This window comes from Rattus norvegicus, chromosome 7 (genome assembly GCF_036323735.1).
Source record: "Rattus norvegicus strain BN/NHsdMcwi chromosome 7, GRCr8, whole genome shotgun sequence".
Taxonomy (NCBI): domain Eukaryota; kingdom Metazoa; phylum Chordata; class Mammalia; order Rodentia; family Muridae; genus Rattus; species Rattus norvegicus.
In genome coordinates, this window is record NC_086025.1 from 84,820,850 (window position 1) to 84,840,954 (window position 20,105).

The 20,105-nt window shown below is 41.7% G+C and overlaps 1 long non-coding RNA gene across 1 annotated transcript in view; it reads right to left on the reverse strand.

Moving 5' to 3' along the window:
• Positions 1-20,105, reverse strand: part of LOC134479728 (uncharacterized) — a 122,442-nt gene that overhangs the window by 86,348 nt on the left and 15,989 nt on the right. The gene's annotated exons all lie outside the window — the stretch shown is intronic.

Below are 20,105 nucleotides of genomic sequence, written 5' to 3' on the forward strand. Positions count from 1 at the left end.
GATGCCCCAACATATAAAAAAGACACGTGCTCCACTATGTTCATCGCAGCCTTATTTATAATAGCCAGAAACTGGAAAGAACCCAGATGCCCTTCAACAGAGGAATGGATACAGAAAATGTGGTACATCTACACAATGGAATATTACTCAGCTATCAAAAACAATGACTTTATGAAATTCGTAGGCAAATGGTTGGAACTGGAAAATATCATCCTGAGTGAGCTAACCCAATCACAGAAAGACATACATGGTATGCACTCATTGATAAGTGGCTATTAGCCCAAATGCTTGAATTACCCTAGATGCCTAGAACAAATGAAACTCAAGACGGATGATCAAAACGTGAATGCTTCACTCCTTCTTTAAAAGGGGAACAAGAATACCCTTGGCAGGGAAGAGAGAGGCAAAGATTAAAACAGAGACTGAAGGAACACCCATTCAGAGCCTGCCCCACATGTGGCCCATACATATACAGCCACCCAATTAGACAAGATGGATGAAGCAAAGAAGTGCAGACTGACAGGAGCCGGATGTAGATCGCTCCTGAGAGACACAGCCAGAATACAGCAAATACAGAGGCGAATGCCAGCAGCAAACCACTGAATTGAGAATAGGTCCCCCGTTGAAGGAATCAGAGAAAGAACTGGAAGAGCTTGAAGGGGCTCGAGACCCCAAAAGTACAACAATGCCAAGCAACCAGAGCTTCCAGGGACTAAGCCACTACCTAAAGACTATACATGGACTCACCCTGGACTCTGACCTCATAGGTAGCAATGAATATCCTAGTAAGAGCACCAGTGGAAGGGGAAGCCCTGGGTCCTGCTAAGACTGAACCCCCAGTGAACTAGACTGTTGAGGGGAGGGTGGCAATGGGGGGAAGGTGGGGAGGGGAACACCCATAAGGAAGGGGAGGGGGGAGGGGGATGTTTGCCAGGAAACCGAGAAAGGGAATAACACTCGAAATGTATATAAGAAATACTCAAGTTAATTAAAAAAAAAAAAAGAAAGAAAACAAAAAAACCAAAAACAAAAAAACAAAAAACAAAAAAAAACAGCAACCAACAGATTGGGAAAACATTTTTTACCAATCCTATATCAGATAGAGAACTGATATCCAATATTCACAAAACTCAAGAAGTTAGACTCCAGAGAACCAAATAAACCTATTAAAATGGGGTACGGAGCTAAACAGAAAATTCTTAATTGAGGAATCTCAAATGGTTGAGAAGCACTTAAGAAAATGTTCAACATCCTTAGTCATCAGGGAAATGTAAATCAAAACAATCCTGAGATTTCACCTCACACCAGTCAGAATGACTAAGATCAAACACTCATGTGACAGCAGATACTGGTGAGGATGTGGAGAAAGAGGAGAGCTCCTTCATTTTTGGTGGGATTGCAAGCTAGTACAACCACTCTGGAAATCAGTTTGGGGGTTCCTCAGAAAATTGGACATAGTACTACCTGAGGACCCAGCTATACCACTCCTGGGCATATATCCCAAAGATGCTCCAACATATAACAAGGACACATGTTCTACTATGTTCATATCAGCCTTATTTATAATAGTCAGATGCTAGAAAGAATCCAGATGTCTTTCAACAGAGGAATGGATACAGAAAATATGGTACATTTACACAATGTGGTACTACTTATCTATTAAAAACAATGACTACAGGAAATTCTTAGGCAAATGGATGGAACTAGAAAATATCATCCTAAGTGAGGTAACCCAATCACAAAAGAACACACATGGTACATACTCACTGATGAGTAAATACTATCCCAAAAGCTCAGAATACCCAAGAAACAATTCACAGACCATGTGAAGCTCAAGAAGAAGGAAGACCAAAATGTGGATGTTTCGGTCCTTAGAAGGGAGAACAAAATACTCACAGGAAGAAATACAGGGACAAAGAGTGGAGCAGAGATGGAAGAAAAGGTCATCCAGAGTCTGTCGCACCTGGGGATCCATCCCATATGTAGCTTCCAAATATAGTCACTATTGCTGATGCCAAGAAGTGCTTGCTGACAGGAGACCGATATGGATGTCTCCTGAGAGGCTTTGCCAGAACCTTACTGATACAGATGAGGATGCTTGCATCTAACCCTTGAAGTGAGCATGGGGACCCAATGGAGGAGCTAGAGAAAGGACTGAAGGAGCTGAAGAGGTTTGCAACCCCATAAGAACCACAACATCAACAACCAAATCCCCCAGAGCTTCCAGCGACTAAAGCACCAACCAATGAGTACACATGGAGGGACCCATGGCTCCAGCAGCATATATAGCAGAGGTCTGACATCAACAGGAGGAGAAGCTCTTGGTCCTATGAAGGCTGGTTTCCCCAGTGTAGGGGAATGCCAGGGCAATGAGGTGGGAGTGGGTGAGTGGGAGTGGGAGCATCTTCATAGAAGCAGGGGGAGGGAGGATGGAAGAGGTGGGAAATGGGGATAACATTTGACATGTAGATACATAAAATATCCAATAAAAATGTTTTATAAAAAAGAACTACTCTATACATTGTCTAATCTTCTTGTTTCTATGTCACAATCCAGAAGCATGAAAAAAGCCAGAATTTTCTCCTGTAGCCCATTTTTCCAAAACTTACTTAGTGGACAACAAATTGTTACTGGGGGCTAACATTCCTGCAACAATTGCTATTTGAATGGAAGTTGAATGCTTTCAATTACTTTGCATATGGTCCATAGTGTTGCATCGTTTAATCAATACCATTCTGAACCTTGTTTCCCTTTTTTTAGACTGTTGCCCTAGCAAGATGTTTCCATGCATGCAAACTTTGGTCATCCAGTGTAAAAGACTACAACTCTTCACTGGTCCATTCTCTATTCTTAGGAAAAAAATATGTCAGGTAGGGTGTGTGTGAAAGGAGTTTTTTGTTTGTTTGTTTGTTTGTTTGTTTGTTTGTTTGCATACGCAAGAGCATAGCATCAGCATCTGCTCAGGTCTGACAAGCTCACATGCATACACCACATATACCACAGCATGTGGATGGCATGGTGGTAAGAGCATGCACAAGAGGGAGAGATCACACAAGATGGTGGGAGGTAAGGAGATTTGGGAGTTAAGTTTGCTTTTTCTGTAACAAAAACCTCTTGAAGAGCTAATAGTCTGTGAGATCTGCATTAGCCTCTTCTCAGTATGATATCCCATGATTTAATCACCAGACAGAAGGACCTATATCTTAACTCTCCAACAATGTCAGCATCACTATCTGGGGACAGGTATGTGGTATACTAACATTTAAGGGACAAACCACCTCCAAGTCAAGGAGAAAGACATTCATTACATACCAATACAGAAGGTTTTCAGATGATGCAAACAAACGCTCTGAGTACTAGTGAACTGTGAACCTGTAGGTGGCATTAGACTACTTCTGTAGCCTGTTTTCTTCTTGGAGGTTCAGTCCCAACCAGGCTCCCGGGCCTTTCCTGGTAACTTCAAAGGCTCATCCTCCAGCGCTCTTCCCCACCGGTGATTTTTACTTGGTTAAAGATACCTGTGAGTTTTAGTAAAAGACAAGGGGCGTCTTGGGTGCTCTTGTTGCAGGATGTTGTCCACCATGTTTGGCCCCGCACTCTGCTAGCCTCAGTGTTTTTCCTAGATGGTGGTTTTTGTCTTTTTCTATTTCAGGGAAGGCTTTTGATGTGTGTTATAACACGTATGATGATGGAAGAGGCAAAACTAAAACTCAGAGGCTCAAGAGACTCGACAAAGGATGGCACGGTGAGAAGTGTAAGCAGAAGACAGTCCTTCTCCCATCTTCTCCAGGCCCACAACCCCAAAAAGGAGTCTTCGTTTGCACCCTCTTCCTGTGGAAATGGAAACTACACAGTGTTCCAGTGCACCTCCACCCTGCATGATCTGCTATTCTCACAGCATTCACAAGGTGGAAGCCAGGAGGCAGAGATCTCTGAAAACTCACCTTGGCTCACTGCATTTTGATGCTCAGGCTCTGTCTTGAACCACATTAATACAGAACATCACTGACATGTCGCTCACTGTATTGACACTTTCAGGACTGCGTAAGTGTTCCTCTTCCAGGAAACACTTCTGCCACTGTCCCCAATGTCCTTTGAAAGCTCTTCCTCAAAGTGTTGCCGACAACAGTCCAGAAAGACAACAGTTAAAAGCCATCTACTCCTTAGAGGCCAAGCAAATGTCACTGAGTATACAGAGTCCCCACTCAGCTTGCAATGAGAAGGGCTCCTGAAGATGTCTTAAACACAAGTAAAACCACTGTCTCAGCTTCTCCTCCACCCCAGCCACTTTCCCCACCACTGCTGGGTTTTCTTTCATAGCATCTGCCAAGTGCCACCCTCCTTCATCATGCTCCATAAATTATAACGAATCATAGCATTCTACAAAGATGCCTTTGAAATGCAAGCCATTATGAGCCTCTATATTTCATACCTTGAACATCTTCAACATCTGACTGATTGCACTTGGCTTTCCATTTTCAATTCTTAGCAATGTCCACACTCTGAGATATTAAAAAACCCTCTGTTAACTGTAGCACTAACCTCCACTCACTGAAGAATAGTTTTACACAACCCACTCATTGCTACCTCAATCCATGTGCTCCCAACATCCAGATTTACATTCCCTGGCCTCTGAAGGTTGTGAACACCCTTACCAAGCACCTGCAGTCCCCAGGCATCTATGAAACTGCCCTGGAATCCCTGGGGCTCTACATACTGATGTGGGCTTCAGTAAAAGGGATGGCTGGGTGTGCCAAGCAGACGGTTTTTATTCTGGCATTTGCCAGAAGGGAAATTGCTAAAATGTTTTAGGGCCCCCTCAGGAAAATAAAAATGTCACAGTGCCTTTAGCTTTTATCCCTCACTAAAATCAATGTTTTCTAAAAAGAGAGAAGCTTTTAGTACTCTGGTAAGAGTTTTGCTTCAGATCCAGCTCACGTTAATTAGGCACATACTTTTGGCCAGAGTTTTTAATAACTTCATTCCCATCACGATCAGCTATGAATCATCTTCACATCACAGTTGTAGAAGTAAGATGGAGATCGCAACAACCTACACAGGCCACTCTGTGCTAGGGCAGAAGCAGAAGGATCCGAATCTGGCTCCTGGAACCCTGGTTTGGGTGCCCATATCATTCTGGGTCGCTGCACCTCCACACACCACACATGCATGGCAAGGGAGGCTAAGTGGAAATGCATTATGGCTGAGTCCTACACGGAGCTGGCTTGCTCACGCAGTCTTTTGACCACTCTTTCCTGAGAAGCATCGATGTTCCAGATACTCTTTCAAGAAAAAGAATAAATGAAAATGGACAGAACTCCCTGGTTCACCTCTACTGTGGGTCATGGCTAACAATCAAGGTACAATATCCAATATATAGTATTTTAGCACTCTGTCAGAAACTAAGTCCTTAGCAGTAAATACTAAGAGGAAAACAGCGACTACTGAGAGAGTGAAGTTTTTTTTTTCTTTTTTCTTTTTCTTTTTTTCGGAGCTGGGGACCGAACCCCAGGCCTTGCACTTGCTAGGCAATCGCTCTACCGCTGAGCTAAATCCCCAACCCCAGAGAGTGAAGTTTTAAGAGCATATCAAGCATATCTTCTTGAGCAGGAAACAATTTCTGGAGCTTTGGCTGCATTGGGTCATTCACTGTTGGTGTTTGTTGTCTGGGGATGGTAGAAGCATCATTTCACTTCAAGAAACTACGGTGCAAGAATCAATTTGACATTGTTAATCAACTGCCCCCAGCTTACCAATCATCTCTATTTTGGCTGGTATATACGATCGAATCTAAGGACCAAATGTACTGATATGTTCTGGACAGTGTTTGGTTATTTCAAAGCAACATTCAGAACTGGCATTCCAAGGGCTGATATCCCTGGTTTTCAACATGTTACCCAACTGTGTTTGAAAGTTGCTAACTTTCTATAACTCTTTCTATAATCTGTTAACAGTCACTGACGGACAAATACATTGTCTTGCCTCACACTTTGAGAGGCCCAGTCTGTGACTGTGTGGAAGTGTTATTTTAAGGTCTCTCCAGGTGTATGAGACTAGAAAGAGTGCTGGGTCCCATTATTATTTCAAGAACATACAGTGCTATAAGGACTTCTTAGGATCCCTCCTCTTAAATGCTCTATCACTTCTTAATAGTGGAAAGACCCTGGGGACCAGGCCTTTCGCACAAAGGCCCTTAGAGAACAGTCAGTGTCCAAACAGAATCACTGAATCTTCTGTACATGACAGAAGGTCTTTTGAGTTCAGACACTTGGTACTTTCCAACATAAGTTGCCTATAATAACAAGATGATTGTGAATTCCCCATACCTGATGCAAGCTTGAGCTCAGAAGTGGGTCTGTCATAGAGTTTGCACATGTAATGCACAGGTGCAAATACCAGTGAAAGAGAAGATCTCCCTCCCTTCCCCCTCGCAAACACGCACACACACACCGAAGAAGTAAAAACACGAATGAAATCTTGTTTCTTTAAAGGAACACTGATGTCGACTTAGATCTGGTGTGGCAAACAGCCCGTGCTAAGAAAACGATTTTAATTTAAGGTACGACTATAAACTAAAAAGTCATGGTTTCTTAGAAAAAAAAGTTTCAAAGGCAGCAGTTCCTTAAACAGCTTAGAAAATAGCAAAATTGACTTCGGCTCTGGATAAAGCTCTGGGACATAGATATAATTGTGGAGATGATTAATTTTTATTGTGTGCAACTAGGGAATCTGCCTGGGAAAGGGACAACACATGGCCATTATTTATATATTCCTGTTATCTCTGAGAGACAGTGACAACATAGGAAACACCGAAGTTTACCATGGTGTATAGTCATGATTGTCTCCTCCTGCCTTCCTCCCTCAAACCTTTCTTCCCTCCCTCCCTCCTTCCTTTCTCTTTTTTCTTTCTCTCCATCCCTCCATCCTTCCTCTACTTCTTTCTTTCTTGCACTGTTCTTGAGATGAGGCCTTGCCTCTGAACTCTCCATCCTCCTGCCTCAGTGTCCCACTTCACTGATTAGTTTTCAAATCTTGGGCTGTGCAAAGACATCTCTCAAAGCACAGAGACATCAAGGACTGAATTGTCACTTCACTCTCCTATGACTTCAAGCCCACTGGCTTTATATATTGCTTCATATGCAAAAAAGATGTACCTTTTAAATCTTTTTACATTTAAATTTTTACATTTTTACATGTTTCAATGCTAACATGTTTTCAGTACACTAACCAGACTGAAAGCACTCATTCTGTGGCTTCTTGGTAAGTAAATTCATCATTCTAGAAAGTACACATACATAAGTTATTATGGAATGACTTATGTACAAATCCAACCAGCACAAGCAGTTATAAGTTTTAATGTTAATTGAAAATAGTCAAGATAGGTGAGGTTTAGAATAGAAAAATGTTTGTGTTTTAAACTGTTGGTTATGCTTAAAATTTTAAGGAAAGAGAAGTGACATAACAATGGATGGATAGTTACAGAAAGGAAGAATAGATATGGATCCTTAAGTCTAGCAAGTCGGGGCTGAAATTACATAGGTTTTATGTGATATTGAACAACTGGCTTAAACTCACCCAGCCTTAGCCCAATTGAGTTTAACAGTACATGGTGTATTCAGTTTTGGGCAGATTAAATGGAAGACTCTGGTATAGAGTTCTTAGGCCAGTGTACCACACAAATGTGTTTAGCAAACATTACCTGCACATAAATAGCTATGTATGTATGCATGTATGTATGAATGCATGCATGTATGATTCCTCACATTTTAAACCTGTGTGAGACATAAAAATTATACAATCTGTTGGTTTTAATTGGTTCTTATTAGCATCAAGATCCCTTATTAGGTGTATGACAAAACTCTCTTAAAGTTTTCTACCGAATTAAGAGGTCAGGTTGGCAAGTTCATATCTTCACCACACACATGCGCCTATTATTTCTGGTCAATACAACACACTGTTTTATTAATCTTACCATCACTTATCAAGATACCAATGCCCTTGTTAAGATTTAAACATTCAGAAAATGTGACTTTCCCAAGTGGTCAGCAGCCTAAAGAGATCCAGAATAATAGATGTCTATGTCTGATGTTTATGGAATCACTATGTAAGACTCATGACAGCTTTAGTACTAGTGATATTCTCGGTACCACACTGAGTACTACTGTTTGGGTATTAACCACCTATTTGATACCACACTGAGTAATACTATTTCAGTACTAACTATATATTTGGTACAACAGTTCCCTACTCTTGCAATAACCATATTAAATCATTATTTTATTGGGAGGGGTGAGAATTGGTCAAAGTCCTATGAGTGTCAGCAAGTGCTTAAATTTTAATTTTAACCTGTTTCAGATAAATCCCAAGCCTCAACCTTTGAACTGACACCTTAGGCATCCTGCTGCTTACTTTAGTAAGCCTAAGTCTTGTCTTCACATTACCCCAGAAACATTACCTGTCCGTCTTCTTATTTGAGAATGTGAAAGTCCATCTCTGATTTACAAGCCTGAAGTCACATTTAATAGATCTGATGGCCCAACTAGGAAACGCAGGCAATGTCTAGTCAGTAACACAACATACTTGGCTCATGACGATTCAGCAATGTGTATAAAACATTTTTATGACCAAGGCAACATGATAGTTGTAGCTGTAAGACTTGAGAAAAGCCCACCAATCCTTGTCCACAATGTCCCACTCACAGAGACACAGATACAGAGATTGATGTAATAAACAAGAGGTTTTTACTAGTCCAGTGTACTAGGGCTATTCTGCAATAGGGGCAGAGGCGTCCCCCAGGAACAAAGGCACACACTTTTTATACTGTTTTAGGAGTACAAATTACATCAGCAAGGTTACAGTTTAAACTTATTGGCTAAGCATATTGACCTTTAAATCTATTGGCTAGTAAGTATGACATACATTCAAGCTCTGGCAGGGAGATATCTTTGGCCCTGAAGATGGGGTAGTAGGGGATCCTGCCCCTCTTGTGGTTGTCATACTCCTAGAATGGGGTGCTTACTCAGCAAATTCTTGTGGAACTCCCCGGCAGGAAGTTCCTGACACCTAATGTTTTCTAAGATAGCTTTTGTCTGCTTGGTCCCCACATTCCACATAGCTACTCTGTCAAGTCCAGATCGTTACTAAGAATCTTTCTATTCAAAGGACTCCACTCCTAATAAATTATCAAGTCCAAATGGTCACTATAGAATCAGTGCTGGAAAACATGGGTATAGATAAGAAAGTCCAGAGCAAGAAAATAATTAACCAATCATTAACTATTTAAATTATGTACACGTACAAATGGAAGAAACAATTGGAGTGCAGAAAATGGTGCAAAATGGAAAACTTCAAAGTCTAAAAGCCACAACACAAGCTAATTTCCTTTAACTGATTATATAAGTTAGGTAACATTTGTCTTTTTTTTCCTTTTCTGAGTCCTCTTCAGCCATGACAGGGACAGTATGACATGATTCCCATCCCTGGAACAAAGCCAGCAGGGCAAGGGTCTTCACAAGTGTTGATGGTTGCTGTGGGTATAAATCTTTTTTGTTTTAAATATATACATATTTTGCTTTATGGTCCCCCTTTGGAGAGTGTCCTCTCTGCCAAGACTAATGACAGCAAGAGCCTAGGAGGCAAGGATGCAATTAATGTCTCAGCAAAATGGTAGGCTATGGGAAAGAATTCTGAAAACATGAGTTCAAAAATATATAATTTCTTAACTGAAAAACTTAAGGATGCAATATGAATTATATGAGGGACTTTGCAAACCTAGAAAAACAGAGGCACCTGCACTATGAGCCAGCTTGTCAGAAAGATACAAAGTCAGACAGATTCCTAAGTTCAAGGACAGCCTGGGACAGAGGAAGGTCTAGGCCCAGGCATGGTAAGAGTGGTAATTTCAGGGTGGGGCTCAACCCAGCTAGTTTATCATCTATGCTTAACAAAGACAGGCAGATCTCTGAAAATGTGCTTGCTGTCTCTTTCTAAGAATCAAGGGACTAGGGTCATGGGATGCTGATTCATGGGATAATCAGAAAGGACCCTGAGATAATGGCTGAATTGATGTATAAATAAAAGATAAGGCTTTTGATCAGCAATCAATGAGCTATCTAGAGAGTTATTAGAATAGAAAGAAAAAGCAGAACATATGCTTTCAGCTTATAACCCACAAATTCAAATTGTTTGTTTTACTGCTCCCCTTTCTCAGAACCCCTCTCCAAGCTGAGACTAGTCCTTGGTATTGTTTTATTATTTTGTTGTTGGTTTTTGCTTTTGTTTTGTTTTCACTGTCACTTTTAGCTGATAATAAAAATATCGGCCTTATAGGAATCTGATGGCAATTAAATGACATAGAAATTGAATGGCAATCAAGAAGATGTATAAATTGCTCCTACTGTGTTGAGTGAAATATATAAAAAGGCATCATCCAACACTAACACTGGCTACTTTCTGCCCTGGCAGGTCTTACTAACCCCATGCCTAGCCCCACGCAGGGACTGCCCATCTCATGCTGCAGATTCTGCTAACATTCCCAGCGATCCGCCCCCTGTGGTTAGCTGTCACAAATCCCCATAACCAGGTAAAATCAAAATGCTAGAGGCTTCTAATTTATCAGTCAGATTTATATTAGTAAATTCTCAACCCACAAAACACCTGCAAAACTCAATTGATATAAATACAAGTTGCACACCTAGATGGGGCAAATGCACCCTACTTATTAATTAATCGTCTAAGAAATCTCCAATACTTATGACTCCCAGGACTGTGTGGTTCTGGCTCCTCTTCCTCTCTTATAGGTTCCATCTTGTCCCCTCCCCTCCATCTCTTCCTCTGACTTTGTCTCTAAAAACTCTCAGTCTGCTTTCCTTTTCCACTGCCCAATCATAGGCTCTCGCCTTATCTTGTGCCTGTCTTCACCTGCATTATAGACAGCAATCCACACTACTACCCCTGAGATAGTTGCCCTGAGAAAAGGTTTTACTCTCCCATTATTTTCCTAAGGTGCAGGCCTTAGTAATATGAACTGACACAGTTGGGCTAGTCTTATTATAATGTTGATATTTCAACTATCTCAATGAAATAACAAGTTACAGAATGGTTCCCCCTAAACTTGTGCAAATGGTGGCATCCCAAGACAGACCCAGAGTAGAAACCAGCCTCCTGCTCAGCCACTAGTATACTTTGGCTCCAAAGTAGACTTGGAATCTTTTCCCCTTCAGGCCTAAATCATAATATTCCTCTTACCCATCATTTTATTTTTAATCGATTCTCAGTATGTAGTCTTAGCTAGTTTGAAGCTCACTGTGTTGACCAGGCTGGCCTTATATTTGTGCCAATCTTCCTACCATCGCCCCCAAGTGCTGCAATTGCAGCTAGGTCCACCAGGTCTGAAGCTTAGCCTCTTTGATTTTAAAAGTGGGGTAACAGAGTGACAATGTTAAAGGGCACAGGGCAAGCCTAACCACTCCTCAGGCAAGCAGTTTCTCCCACCCTTCCTCACCTAACTCTTCCATTTTCCAGCAGGCCATGATTCCCAAGGTACTCTGAACCAGGAATCCAACTTCCTTCCATCAGAGAATCAAAAGGGTGACACTCAAGCCAACCATGGCAAACCACAGATCCAGATCCGTGGTCCAGATCCTGGCCAGTCTCAGCCCACAGGGTGGGATGCAAGCAATTAGGTCTTGGTGTTGAGAAAGAGGCCCCTCCCCGATAGAGAAAAAGCATGTTGAGTGTGTCAGACTGCACTAGGCCGAACAGGCCAGCAGTAAATTATTTTTCTTAGGAACCTTAAAATAGTTCCACTTTCCCAAAGAAGGCAAGCTGGGGTGTCTGTGCCTTATTTATGAAAAGCTTCTGAAGCAGTCCGCCTAGGAAAAGCAAACACATTACTTCACTGTCTGCTACAGCAACCCACTACTGTTTATCCAAAGAAAATGAAATCAGTATGCTGGGGAGATGCTCACTTTTGCACAATGATCAATATAATTCACTAGAGCCAACTGATGTGTCTTTCACAGATAAACTAAAGAAAACGCAGTGTGTATAAACACCTGGAAATATTATTCAGCCATAAAAAGAGTGAAATCCTGTCATTTACAGCAACATGGGTGCACCTAGGAGAGACTATGTTAATAGAAATAAATTAACAAAAGGAGACCAAGAAACTCCATGATTTTACTCATTTGCAGTATTTGAAGATGGTTATTATAAAAGTAGATAATAAGGTAGCAGTTACCTAGAGATAGGAATATCAGGATAGAAGATGAAATAGGTAGAAATGGACCAATAATACAAGATTACTACTAAGAGAAAATTCCATATTGTATTGCATAATAGAGTAATGACGCTGTGCATTTCAAAAGAACAAGAAGTCAAGACCTTTAATGTTCTCCTCACAAAGAGCCAATAAATGCTTGAGGTGGTAAATATGTTGTATACCCTGTTATCATTATGCAAACGGTGCATATCTTGAAATGTTACATTGCAATCTATAAATGCATGCACAGTCAGTATATGTCAATTAGAAGTAAATGTTGAGCAAAGATGGCACTGGCTTTGCCAAAACAGTGGATAGATCCTCAGTGCTGTCAGCTGACCACCTGCATCAGAACCTTACTGGACCATGATCCTGCCTCAGATCACGAGCCATCTGGGTGAGCCCTGTCCTTTCCATCATATCCAAAGCATAACTTTTTCTCTTTTTCTAAGGTGTTAGTCCTATATACACACAAGCACACACACACACTCACACACACACGCGCGCGCGCGCGCACACACACACACACACACACACACACACACGGAGTGAGGAGGAAGCAACAATCAAATCCTATAGGATGGAACCATGAGCACACTGGACCACGTGGCAGCCTTACCCTTCCACATATTTCCCTGAGAATAAAACTCTATACACCTGAAATATTCCTTAGCAGTGCTTTGTGGGTGAAATAAAATGAGACTTCATTTTTAAACTCCATTGTTTGGTACCTGGTACATCGAAGTGACTTAACAAATTATAGTTATAGGGTGGGGTGGTAGACACTCATGATCCCAGCATTGGGGAGACAGAGACTAGTGAGGATCTCTGAAGTTTGCTTGCCAGTCAGCCAGTTTATGTGCAAGCTCTAGACCAATAAAAGACTATGTCTCCAAAAAAAAGTGGACAGTACCAAGGGAACAATATCCAAGGTGTCCTCTGGCCTTCACAACCACCTATATATAGTGTGTGTGTTGGCACACACAGAAACAGGCGTACATGTATTCATACCTTTAAATAAATAAATTAAATGTGGCTAGTTGCCATTATGATAGTTATCATACAAAATATGCATATATGTATATATATCTTATAAAATACATATTCAGTTATGTAATAGTAAAGTAATTTGGTGATGCAGTATCTATTAGAAGTCTCTAGAACAGTGGTTCTCAACCGGTACGGTCAAATAACCCTTTCACAGGAGTCCCATATCAGATATCCTGCATATCAGATATTGACCTTATGGCACATAACAGTAGCAAAATTATAGTTATGAAGTAGCAAAAAGAATGGTTTTCTGGTCAGGTCAGGGTCCATAACATGAGGAATTGCTTAAAGCATCAGAAAGGCTATAGAGAAACAGGACACATAAAATGAATGTCTATTGAAAAGGCCTGTATTACTGTCTTAGATTGGCTTGTATGAAATAGCTTGGGTAGTCCAACACTGACTGTCTTCACACTGGAGAGACCAATTGTCTCTCAATTTACCAGTCTAGTTGCCTCTTCACTCCCAATCTGGTACTGAAGACCTGGAGGACTCCTGGAGGGCCACTGCTTTTCAGTAGCTGTTGAAAGAACAAAGTAGCTGTATACTAATATTGTCGTCCGTCAAAGATTGGAAGAAGAAGCTGCAGACACAGCAGGGTAGGTGAACTTACCAGCAGAAGACAGGAAGGAAAGAAGCAAAGTGTTTTCCCTCTTATTCTTCCTTTTCATCTGGGCTGCCACCAGAAGGTACTGCCCACATTTATTTAGGGTTGTCTCACTTCAAAAGTCCTGCTCAAGAAAAGCTCTCACAGATGTTCTGCCTCATATCACTTAGCTGATTCCAGATTCCGTCAAGTTGACATGACACCCAGATGGGATCTTGTTATCACTGACCACTCTTTCAGAGCTGCAGGCTCATTCTGGACCATGAGAAGTTGTGAACGGTCATGCAGTTTCACATGGTGAGGAATGCCATACTGAAAAACATGCTGGTGGGCTGGACAATGGCTGCTGTCATAGAGAAGGGACAGCTACTGAAATTGTGTTCCAAGCAGATTTCCCACAGGAAACTGCATTGGTGACCAAAGCTAAATAGCAACAAGTCAGGCAAAGAAAGAATTGGAGGGTAGAAGCCTCCAGGCCTAGAAATTGGCAAGTTCTTAAAAAATCCTGATGTGAGGATGCCTCTGAGATTGAAAGAAAAGAAAAAACAAAAGCAAGTTTGCTTTTGGTGATAAAGCAGAAGAACTCTAAAACGGCGTCAGAGACCAGGCAGGGCCAAATCCAGTGAGTACCAGCGTTATGCCAAGGGTCTGGGATTTCATCTCAAGTGCAACGGAAAGCCATGGGAGTTTTAAGCAGGGAGGTAATAGGGTTTGGCTCTAATTTTTAAAATGTCTCTTTTTGATAAAAACTGCATGGTATTGGTACAGAGACAGACAGATAGGCCAATGGAACAGAATTGAAGACCCAGAAATGAACCCACACACCTATGGTCACTTGATTTTTGACAAAGGAGCCAAAACCATCCAATGGAAAAAAGATAGCATTTTCAGCAAATGGTGCTGGTTCAACTGGAGGTCAACATGTAGAAGAATGCAAATCGATCCATGCTTATCACTCTGTACAAAGCTAAGTCCAAGTGGATCAAGGACCTCCACATCAAACCAGATACACTCAAACTAATAGAAGAAAAACTAAGGCAGCATCTCAAACACATGGGCACTGGAAAAAATTTCCTGAACAAAACACCAATGGCTTATGCTCTAAGATCAAGAATTGACAAATGGGATCTCATAAAACTGCAAAGCTTCTGTAAGGCAAAGGACACTGTGGTTAGGACAAAACGGCAACCAACAGATTGGGAAAAGATCTTTACCAATCCTACAACAGATAGAGGCCTTATATCCAAAATATACAAAGAACTCAAGAAGTTAGACCGCAGGGAGACAAATAACACTATTAAAAAATGGGGTTCAGAGCTAAACAAAGAATTCACAACTGAGGAATGCCGAATGGCTGAAAAACACCTAAAGAAATGTTCAACATCTTTAGTCATAAGGGAAATGCAAATCAAAACAACCCTGAGATTTCACCTCACACCAGTGAGAATGGCTAAGATCAAAAACTCAGGTGACAGCAGATGCTGGCGAGGATGCGGAGAAAGAGGAACACTCCTCCATTGTTGGTGGGATTGCAGACTGGTACAACTATTCTGGAAATCAGTCTGGAGGTTCCTCAGAAAATTGGACATTGAACTGCCTGAGGATCCAGCTATACCTCTCTTGGGCATATACCCAAAAGATGCCCCAACATATAAAAAAGACACGTGCTCCACTATGGTCATCACAGCCTTATTCATAATAGCCAGAAGCTGGAAAGAACCCAGATGCCCTTCAACAGAGTAATGGATACAGAAAATGTGGTACATCTACACAATGGAATATTACTCAGCTATCAAAAACAACGGCTTTATGAAATTCGTAGGCAAATGGTTGGAACTGGAAAGTATCATCCTGAGTGAGGTAACCCAATCACAGAAAAACACACATGGTATGCACTCATTGATAAGTGGCTATTAGCCCAAATGCTTGAATTACCCTAGATGCCTAGAAAACATGAAACTCAAGACAGATGATCAAAATGTGAATGCTTCACTCCTTCTTTAAAAGGTGGAACAAGAATATCCTTGGCAGGGAATAGAGAGGCAAAGATTAAAACAGAAACAGAAGGAACACCCATTCAGAGCCTGTATATGTGACCCATACATATACAGCCACCCAATTAAACAAGATGGATGAAGCAAAGAAGTGCAGACCAACAGGAGCCGGATGTAGATCTCTCCTGAGAGACACAGCCAGAATACAGCAAATACAGAGGCGAATGCCAGCAGTAAACCACTGAACTGAGAATAGGACCCCCGTTGAAGGAATCAGAGAAAGAACTGGAAGAGCTTGAAGAGGCTCGAGACCCCTTATGAACAACAATGCCAAGCAACCAGAGCTTCCAGGGACTAAGCCACTACCTAAATACTATACATGGACTGACCCTGGACTCTGACCTCATAGGTAGCAATGAATATCCTAGTAAGAGCACCAGTGGAAGGGGAAGCCCTTGGTCCTGCTAAGACTGAACCCCCAGTGAACGTGATTGTTGGGGGGAGGGCGGCAATGGGGGGAGGGTGGGGAAGGGAACACCCATAAAGAAGGGGGGGATTAGGGGGATGTTTGCCCGGAAACCGGGAAAGGGAATAACATTCGAAATGTAAATAATACTCAAGTTAATAAAAAAAAAAGTCTCTTTTTTTAATTGGTTATTTTATTTATTTACATTTCAAATGTTCTCACCCTTCCAGGTTTCCCCTCTGCAAACCCCCTACCCCATCCTCCCTCCCCACTGCTTCTATGAAGGTGCCCCCCCATCTACCCACCCCCTCCCACCTTACCCCCCTAGCATTCCCCTATAGTGGGACATTGAGCCTTCATAGGACCAAGGGCCTCTTCTCCCATTGATTCCAGATAAGGCAATCCTCTGCTACATATGCAGCTGAAGCCATGGGTCCCTCCATGTGTTCTCTTTGGTTGGTGGTTTAATCCCTGAGAGCTCTGGGGTGTCTGGTTGGTTGATATTGTTGTTCTTCCAATGGGGTTGCAAAGTCTTTCACCTTTTTCAGTCCTTCCCCTAACTCCCCCATGCTCATGTGTGTGCCGTAGCACAGGAAGGTCAGGAGGCAACCTGCAGAAGTCCATTCTCTCTTTGCATCATGTGGTCACAGGGCTTGTACTTGGAAGGTCCGGCCTGGCAGCAGATACCTTTACCACTGTGCCATCTGCTAACCAAAAAATAACAATAATATAATAATAATAATAATAATAATAATAATAATAGTTTCAGAGTTGCCATGAAACGGCCCAATTCAGTGCAAGGAGAACAATTACAAAGGAAGCACGTGACCCAGTAACCCCAGGAGAACCGACAGCAACAAGCGATTCATGCTTTCCGATCCCGTTCGTTACAATGAAGAACAGAACTTACAAAAATGCAATGAGGGCAGTTTCTGGCATCAAGTAAATTCTCAAATTATTTTAATTCTCTTCTTCTAACTCTGTACACAGCCGAGATCTCTATTTCCACCAAAGACTGTAAAAAAGGCAGACACAACGCATGTGACTGTGGGTGCCAGAAACCTGAATTCTCATGAGCGGAATGTTGATCCAGCAACATTATAATAAAAGTCCAAGCAAACGCCAGTTTGAGGCTGGTGCATATTGTCTTGTATTACCATTCTGTTAACTCTCCAAAAAACTATTATGCTCGAACATTGTAAATTCATTTTATAAAAGTAGCACGGGGAACATAATGTGTTTGGAATTCAAAATCTAGGATCATGGCTCTCCTGTAGTCCAAAGAGAAGATTTTAAAACTCCCCATTTAAGCCTACACCATATTGGTCCTACAATTAATGCTGGAGGCGCAATCTAGCTGAATTAAAAACTGCATGCTTTGCTGCTATCATCTAATGGATACTAGAAATGGATTGCTGCAAACTACATGCATGGAATACAACATTGAGTGTGATTCAGAGAATAAGAAGTGTTATGGACGTGCTGGCGAGACTCGGGGACTAGAGTTCCTGCACGATCTCAGGAAACAGAAGGGAGCAGTGTGCAATGAGTGTGAATCTAGACTCTGGAGAGATGAGACGTCTGGAAGCTTTTTAACCCTTTCCTCCGTTATTTTCCTGTGTGCGACCTTGAAAGAAGGCCACACACAGGAGACCTTTAAGGTCCCCAAAGGCAATTCCCTCGTAGGTGGATTGCCAAAGTAAAAATTCCCTTCCTGATCAGATCATGGTAAAGACTATACATGATCATCCGTGTAAAGTGTTTAGCAGGGCGCTGGCATGAAGTTGAAAGAAATGTTCCTCGTCTTTATTGCCCTCCAGTACCCAGAGGCTCAGTCGAAGAAACTGGTATTATTTATTCTGGAATTGAGATGACTGAGTGCGTAATTTAGATTTTCATGATGAAAAGGGAATACCACAATGTATTGAGTCCTCAGGGTCTAGATGCTGTGCCAAGGATTTATGTTTTTTAAAAGAATGAGGAAAAAAAATCAACCCCCAGCTTCTGAAGCTGGCCTGGCATTTATAGTAGGAATTTTTGCTGTATTCTACAAGACAGAAACCACCTCACAGCACACCAACCTCAGGCCAGGTGGCTGAAACCAGGATAGATTGAGACAAAGCAAAGTTGCTTTGTAACTTCCTCCAAGCAAAGACAAAAGCAAGATTACCCACGGTGCCACTCTAAACCTATAGAGCATCCTTCTGCTACCTACGATGAATAAAAGCTGCCTGGTTATCCATTTGAACTTTCCACCCACCTCAGTGTCCATTTACTAAGTTTCTGCACATATGGTTGTCCTTGCTTTCTGAAAGAGTCTACTATAGAGTTGTCCCTTCCACAAGTCACACACTCAAGTCCCAAATCCTACACTGGGTTCTACATAGCACTTTCTTATTCAGATACACACAGTTGCCTGGATGGGTCATTCCTTGATGTTCCTGTTTACTCGGGGGGTCTCTGGACGTTTATCCCTCTGCCACCCAGTGTCATAGTATCCCTAGTGAGCAGCAGAAGGAACCAAGTTGATTATGCAACTTGCCCAAGATCCCCGCATGGCAAATGTCAGACCACAAAAACTCAGGTTCAAATTGGGTATGGTGCTGCACCCTAGTACCGGGGAAAGTGCAGCACAACTGTCAATCAGGAAGCAGATTGTCACAATGTTGAGGCCCACCATTTCATTCTAGAAATCAAGAATGATGCAAATGAAGGCTGAACAAGAAAATCATGCAGGAACAAATGATCTGTATTAGCTAGGGGAGGGAACCTCTCAATTAGGAGGGGGTAATAGGGCCCCAAAGACAAATTGTCCTGCCAGTAAAGTCTGTTTTTATTAAAATAATATAAGGAAGGTAAGAAAATAAACATTCATAACTTTGAAAAATGCTAGGCACTTTGGGGGAAGTCAAAGAAGAGAAGGGGGAGGTAGATAGGCAGGCATGCATGAAGACAGACAGACAGACATCCCATGCTTATAACTCCATATTGCCATGAGATTGATTCAGGTATAGTAGTCAAAGACTGGATGGTACTGCCATTGACCATGAAGTCATCAAAGTCACTGTGGCCAATATCATCGTTTAAATGATCAGAGGTTCTTGTTCCCGTTAACAAAGAAGAATGGATTTTTTTAAACATATTTTAAATGTATCATAGTAATTGAATAATATATGATTGGGGTTGTATTATTTTTCAGGCCAGAAAGAGGATAACAGGCAAGTGAACATTTAATAGGGAAAATATATAGCTTGCACAATTTAAAAATAAAACCTAACAGTTTGCATATTTAGCACCTCTCATGCAAGAATCTTGGAGTGTTTTATAAAAATGAATTATGTCTCCTTCCCTTCCCCCACCACTCATGAAGAAGTTCAGTTCACAACTGCAAGAAAAGACTCATGAAAGTATGAGAGCCTGCCAGCTCACATTGACCTGGGGTCCATCCTGAGCTGAAAAGGAGGTCTTGGAGCAAGTTTTTAAACAGGTGTTTGCAAAGGCAATGCACTTTCCTTCCATAGACGTGAACATCTTCCTTCAGACCTGCTCCCTCTCAGCTAGCTCTGCTCCTCTTGGCTGTTTTAATTCCATTTTCTCCCTCCTCTACCCTTCCTGTCTTGTCCCCTTTAACTCAGGAACACAAATCATTTAGTTTATGTGGATGCCTTTGCACAGTCTCCAGGGTAAGTAATGGAAAGAAGATATCCAAAGAAAGAGGTCTTTCCA